The sequence below is a fragment of the Rhagoletis zephyria genome, unplaced genomic scaffold, assembly GCF_001687245.7.
Source record: "Rhagoletis zephyria isolate East Lansing unplaced genomic scaffold, Rhagoletis_zephyria_1.1 Rzeph_scaffold_00013, whole genome shotgun sequence".
In the NCBI taxonomy this organism is placed as follows: Eukaryota; Metazoa; Arthropoda; class Insecta; order Diptera; family Tephritidae; genus Rhagoletis; species Rhagoletis zephyria.
In genome coordinates this window covers 487,113-493,764 of record NW_016157097.1, presented here as the reverse complement: position 1 = coordinate 493,764, position 6,652 = coordinate 487,113, and the positions used below count along the sequence as shown (strand labels likewise).

At 34.9% G+C, this 6,652-nt stretch overlaps 1 protein-coding gene across 6 annotated transcripts in view; it reads right to left on the bottom strand.

Annotated features, from left to right (window-relative positions):
• The window catches only part of Aldh-III (Aldehyde dehydrogenase type III), a 42,734-nt gene extending 37,518 nt beyond the window's left edge, over positions 1-5,216 (bottom strand). For 5 of the 6 annotated variants that reach the window (XR_001846962.1, XM_017611557.1, XM_017611552.1 and 2 more), the window contains exon 1: positions 5,013-5,215. The gene's annotated coding sequence lies outside the window, so the exon portion shown is untranslated. Of the gene's footprint in view, positions 1-5,012 lie in introns of all 6 variants that reach the window. The other variant, XM_017611563.1, reaches the window with a different exon arrangement.
• Between the last annotated feature and the right edge of the window lie 1,436 nt (positions 5,217-6,652).

The window sequence follows — 6,652 nt, the reverse complement described above, 5'->3', positions numbered from 1 at the left end:
TTTTTCGATCCGTTTACGACTGTTCGTAGGCGATGCACAATTTAAAGCGAAAAAGTGCTCGAAAAAGAGTCGTAAACGGCTATCATAAACGATTTTTAATCCGGTTTTTCTTCGAGAAAATATCCAATTACGAGCTTATTTACGATGATTTTGCTGGCTGGGATACTGCTTGCGATTTGACACCACACACGTGAATATGTAAGTATGTATTTGTTTACTTGTTTCCGTAGTGCACTGTATTTTTGAATACTACACAGTATCATACGATATCGGTATATTTCCAATTCATAAAACATTTCATGACTTATAAATATTAAAGTCAAGTTTTAATTAAAATTTCTTACATGGCGCGCAAACAAATTTTAAGTGTTGGGTGTAAAATTACACTGCTGTATTCGTCCATTGACCTTCTTCTTATTTGGCGCCATAACCATTTGTCAGTTTGGGACTAAAAACTGCACTAATTTCCTCACTCTTTTACAAACTTACATCAGTTGTTCATTCCAACTGCAGACAGGTATTTCTGCGCTTGGTCCTTACATTATGTTCGTGGGCAGCTTTGTTTTCGCTGTCCACCCATCGAAAGATCTTTTTACCAGACGATCATCATCCTGAATCTTTTATGGCTTTTCAGTATCACATATCGCTACCTTAAAGTGAAAAGTGCAGGAAAGGAAAAAGACCTCTTTAAGTCATTTTCTTCAAGTATCTCGCATTCGATCTTTATTAAAATATTTTGTACTATTTTGGATTTATCAAAATTTCGGAGGCTTTTTTTTTTTTTGATCTGGGATGGGTTTTTCTTTCATTGAATATAAACAAGATGTCATAAAACAAGGATCTTTATTCTTTTCAAAACGATGCATTATTAATTTCTCTAGCCTCCTGTATCAAAATAGGAGTTTTCATAAAAAGCGGACTTAGCAACTTTTCACTCTAAGCTAGCGATATGAAAATTCCATAAAAAGGCCAATACATACATATGGGCATATCTCCGGAACCGTGCGGTTAAAAGCTAAAAAAACCGTAAATTTTTAAATTGAATGCACAAAAATAAATTATAAATCAAATTGTTTGAAGTCTATTGAGGAAACATTAAATTCTTGTGTGATTAATTTTTCTCAAATGCTTAAACAGTTATAAGTAAAAAACGATAATTTTTTTAAATTCAATGTTAGCGATACTTCTAGAGGGAGACAATATTTAAGAAGGTCAGGCGCAATCTGTATATCATTTGGTACAGATTGGTGAAGTGGTTTTCGAGATACAAACATTTGACATAAAAGGCCGGGCCATGCCCAGCTTTCAAAAATTGTAAAGAAAAAATCTAATTTTGGAGTAAATATGTAAAAATTTGTTAACCGCACTGCCTAAAGATCTGAAAATCCTTACATACACACATATATATTCATGGCGGTGTTTTAGACAAAAATTATTTATGTATTTGGCATTTTCCACGAATTTTGTGAAGAATGTTATCTAACGATCACGCTTAATGCCAACCTGTTATGTTTTAGTCTGTCTGTGTGCCATCAAAAAAAACGGAAATTTTGAAGCCATTCACGCAAAGACCTATTCAGGCAATATTTGTTATATTTTCAATATTTTCAAAGGCACGCAGCTGTAAAAGGTCTTATTTTAATCTTTAATTAAAAGAACTTTAAATATTACATTTTTAATAATTACGAGTGACAGATTTCAAATTGTTACAGTTTATTTTCAATGAGTAGCACATATTATTCTCAACGCCTAATGCATTTTCCAATACTACGTGTACTATTTACCATGATATTTGAAAGTTTCTATTTTGCGACGAAAAAGTTTTGCTCAAAAAACGTACAATTTATTTTTTATCGCAGTCATAATTCGGTATATTTTCAGTAAAAATTTGAAAAATGTATACTGCTAAAGTTCATCAAAATATACAGAAAATTCGTTTCGGATAAAGTTTCATAAATTGCACTTTATTTACATAAAATTAACAAAGGATTCAAACATTTTTAATCGACTTCAAATAAAGTTGGAGGTTATCAATTCTTTGAAATTTTTTTTTCTTTTTTATGTATGCTACCGCATAACTTTGAACCACGTGAACCGATTTAAATAATTCTTTTTTTTTTTTATCGGGAAGATGGTAGTTCAAGGGTCGTCCCGTAATTTGGCTAAAAATTCGATCATTGGATCGGTTGTATTTTTAGCTAAAAAATTACTTTTTTAATAAAACGTTATATAAACACAAGATTCGCTCAACTTTCAAAAGTAATAAAAAATTAAAAAAAAAAGAATTTTAATAAAAATAAATAAATAAATTCCGTGAAATTTTTACTCTTTTATGGTCATTAAGCCTGTTCCCGTACTGCAGGATTTAATTAGAAATAGTCCGAGGTCGTTCCATGCACATAAGTGTGGAATATCAATAATCTATCTATGCCAAAACCCTAAATGTGGCTCGATAGAACTTTTTGTGCTGATATTAACCCTACCAAAATTATTTGGCGGAAGTAATAAAGAAGATATCAATATTTGAACTCCAAAACCCACCCCTTGTGTGCGCTAATGTGTCCAATGCAGTGGCGGATCCAGCGGGGGAGTTTTGGGGGTTGAACTACGTGTCAGTCAGTGGCGGACCCACGGGGAGTGTTTTAATACATAGACACCATTTTATACATACATATGCGCCCCCCCCGTGGGTCCGCCACTGACTGACACGTAGTTTAACCCCCAAAACCACCCCACTGGAACCGCCCCTGGTCCAATGTAATTCGTCGAAAACCGTTTCATCGTGTCCACCGCCCAGCTTCTGCGATGGCTTCAACAAGGCTCCGCTTCAGCTCATAAGGCAAAATCGACACAAACCTCCGAACTTCTTTTCCACAGTTGAATGGCCATCTGGGAGACCGGATCTCAGTCTATTGGATAATTTATAAATTGTGGTCCGTCCTCGAGGCCATGGCTTACACTACTCCTCATCCATATTTTGATTCTTTGAAGCGCACCTTTGTCAGAGCAATGGAAAATTTCCCGATTTATTGGATGCGTACTGCAATCGATGAGTGGCCAAACTGACTTCGCCGCTTCTGGAAGGCAAATGAAGGCCATATAGTGTAGCACATTTCTTAGATATTGGGTTACGGATTAAATAGAAAATTGTCCTAGTTTTCATATTATTAGCCAAACACTCGTAAATAGAAGTTCAACTGAATACGTCTACCTCACGGTAATTCGCTCCTGAGTGGCCACTCGGCACTACCACCCACCAACCACCTCCAGGGAGGAGATTCTGTAACCGGTTAGCGATACGAATATTGTTGCTAATGGCTTACAGAAACTCCCTACAGTATAGCGGAATCCCTAATATTTACGAATTTGTATTAATGGTTATTGTTTTGTTTGATTGCAGTTATTTAGTTTATTTATGAATATTAATTCATAAAAAAATTAAATAAATAATTTTTAAGAAAAAAACAAAACCGACTTCAATTCTCATATAAAAATTTAAGATTATCGTTAATTTAGTCACTATCCCATGATCGGATTTAAACCAAATTAATATGGGACTACCTGTGAGATAACATCTTTCATTTAAAAAAGAATTACAGAAATCGGTTAACGTGGTCCAAATTAATGCAGTAACACACACACGCAAAAAAATAACCTTTCTTTTTTTTGTGAAGTCTGTTAAAAATATACAATTTGTTCCAAATCGAACAACACACTTTTTTTTCATCGCTAACCCACCCACAATTATCGGACTGAAAGTGCCAAACGATACAGAAAAAGATGTTAACTGGTTACAGAACAGCATTACTGACGGGTATTTAACATATTTTTGTTTAAACATGACACTATTCCAGCAAGCGCACGGTAAGGCTTTCTGCACATTGGTCGTCGAATCACTGTTGCTTCACCGTCACAATCATGATGCAACGATTACATGACGACTACACTTTCGCACACTCGGTCGTGATATTTCAATTAATTTGGCGTCTAAAAATTCGCTTAGAGCAGGTATTTTCTGTTTTTCGGTTGATATTTTCGCGAAATTTTTACAAAAACCTGCAATTTTAAAATGATGAACTGTGCTGCAACAATTCTAGACATAATTTTACATTAATCTCTCTTATTTTATTTTTTCTGAAATATGTTTTGTGCACGCACGGGGAGACTTTTTGAAATTTCGTCATATTTGAAACTCTCACATTCATATATAAAACTCTCACATTTATTAAATTTGATTGCAAATATCCACTTTTTAATAATTTCCACAGATTTTATGCAAGAAATACTAATTTTTATGTAATTTTAATGCAAATATTAACTTTTTCACAAATTTTTCACCATAAAATGTAAACAAACAATGCGTGCTTAACGATTAACAAATAACCGATCAGGGCGAGACGATAACGCAATCATGATTGGATGACAAGTGTGCAGATAGCAATAATCGAGCCCTAACCGCCAAAATAGCGTAAGCGACATTTATTTCAAAATTTTGTTTTTGATGCAGAAATGCATCTACATAGATGCATTAGGCTGCACCAAAAAGGAAATTTTGAAAAAATGCCGCTTACGTTATTTTGGCGGTTAGTGCTCGAAATATGTATTTCAGTATGCATATAAGTATGTATGTAAATACGCATTTATGTGCTAATGTAGTTAAATGATAAAACTGCGCAGACACTTTAAAATAGGTGTATCATACAATCGGTTTAGCTAATTCGCCTTTGGTTTTGTTTTCTTTTATTTTTGCTGTTATAACTAATCCAGTATATATTTTTCAGTATTTTTTTTTCAAAATGCAAAGTTGAATATTTATGTTCTTTTTTCGTACTTTGCTATTATTTTTTACTACTCTTATATATAAATACCACTTTAATACAGATGTGTAGTACAGCACTACATGTTCAGCGATAATATTTAATAACGTCTTTATAGCGTGCTTCTCACTTCCGTCATTTTAATGCAGTAAACTGTTTTTTGAAGATTTTGTTATACTTTGTATTTTGACGTACGTTTCTGTAATTGTAATTTACCGTCTGCTCCAGTTTGCTGTTATATTTTGAATTTCACGTAAAATATTACAAATCTACTGTATTGAAGCAAGCAATAGTGAATTGCCAAATACTAGGCAGATGAGCTTGGCCGTTGATTTTGCGTTAATAAGCGACTTGTGTGCACCGATAACTGAAATCAAAACCTAACTGACAGCTTATTGTTTCAAGACCAGGTGATAGAGCACAGTGTACGAGTACATGCATTAGCAACGAGCATTAAAAAGCGTCACAGCGTGTAGCAGCGCCACTCTAGTAGTCTAAACCAAAACACCAGCTCAAACGCCGGCAACGACGACGACGTTGACGTCCACATACGCACGTATAGTTACAGAAAAAATATAAACAAATTAATTTATATAGTAAGTATACAAGCGCATATACATACACAGTAAAATACATATGTACGTACATATATACATACATATTTAAGTACTTTTATTAAGCTGGCGTGCATTGCCGTCGCCTGCTCGCATTACCATTATTAACAAAAACGCTCATACTAGATGCAGAATGCGTACGACATTCATTGGTCGTCGTCCTCCTACACCACCTTCTCCCTACACCAGCGCCGCTGCATTGCTTGCTAAAGACAGGTTAACAAGTCGCTGGTATTGTCGTCGTGATTGCCGGCATTGGTAGCTTCTTCGATACACGCATGCATACAACGAGGCCCTATGAGTAGGGACATATTTACCTGCGCACCTTTCGAAAACTGCAACCAAACTTACGCCGCTCTGGCAAGTGCGTGAATAAGCAAGCGATTCAATTAATTACCATAAGCCATCCATCCGTACGTGTGTCAATCCGCCAATACACCCATGCACTGATTTATTCTGCAGTCAGTCCATTGTTTTAGCATAGGCTGTAATTCGTATTTAAAAGCAAATGAGCCGGTCGACGCATTGTGAAGTGTTGTCGCAGTTGCTGACCTCCAATGCAAAAGTTGACTTATATTAATAAATTTTTGTTTTTTTGTTTTGGTTGTAATTCCAATACTTTGCCGCTGTTCAACTTGGGTGTATTGATTTATTTCAATTTATGTATTGTGTTTGCGTTGAAACTACCCTGCAAACCATTTTTTCAGAGTATTCTGAATCGTAAAGAATTTTTAAAGAATTCGGAAAGATCCCATCCGATTTTTTGCGGAATTTTCTAAAATGAAATAAATTACGCACACTTACATTCTTTTACGAAATTTCGGAAGAAAATCGGTAAAGAAATAAAAATAATGCTGCTATGTGAAGAATTTCTTGCAGACTTTTTTCAGAATTTTCTTTATTTTTCGTACAGAAATTTCTTTACGAGTTCGTGTCAACCACTTCATATAATTTTCTTTGAAGATTCGGAAAAAAATCGTTACAGAAATCAGATACTCCCAAAGATTTCGTTAAGATTTCGGGAACTTTGGTTTGCAGGGTATATATGTACATTAGGGTGGTTCTTTAAAAATCAAATGAAGGCTTTTTTCGGTCTCACCCCCTCAATCGGTAATATCACTGTCACCGATATCACATATAAATTTTGGTCCCGATTGGAGACGGTTAAGGCGTGTCGCACAGGGGGCAAAGTACAGATTCCTCTATAGAGACTCGAAAAAT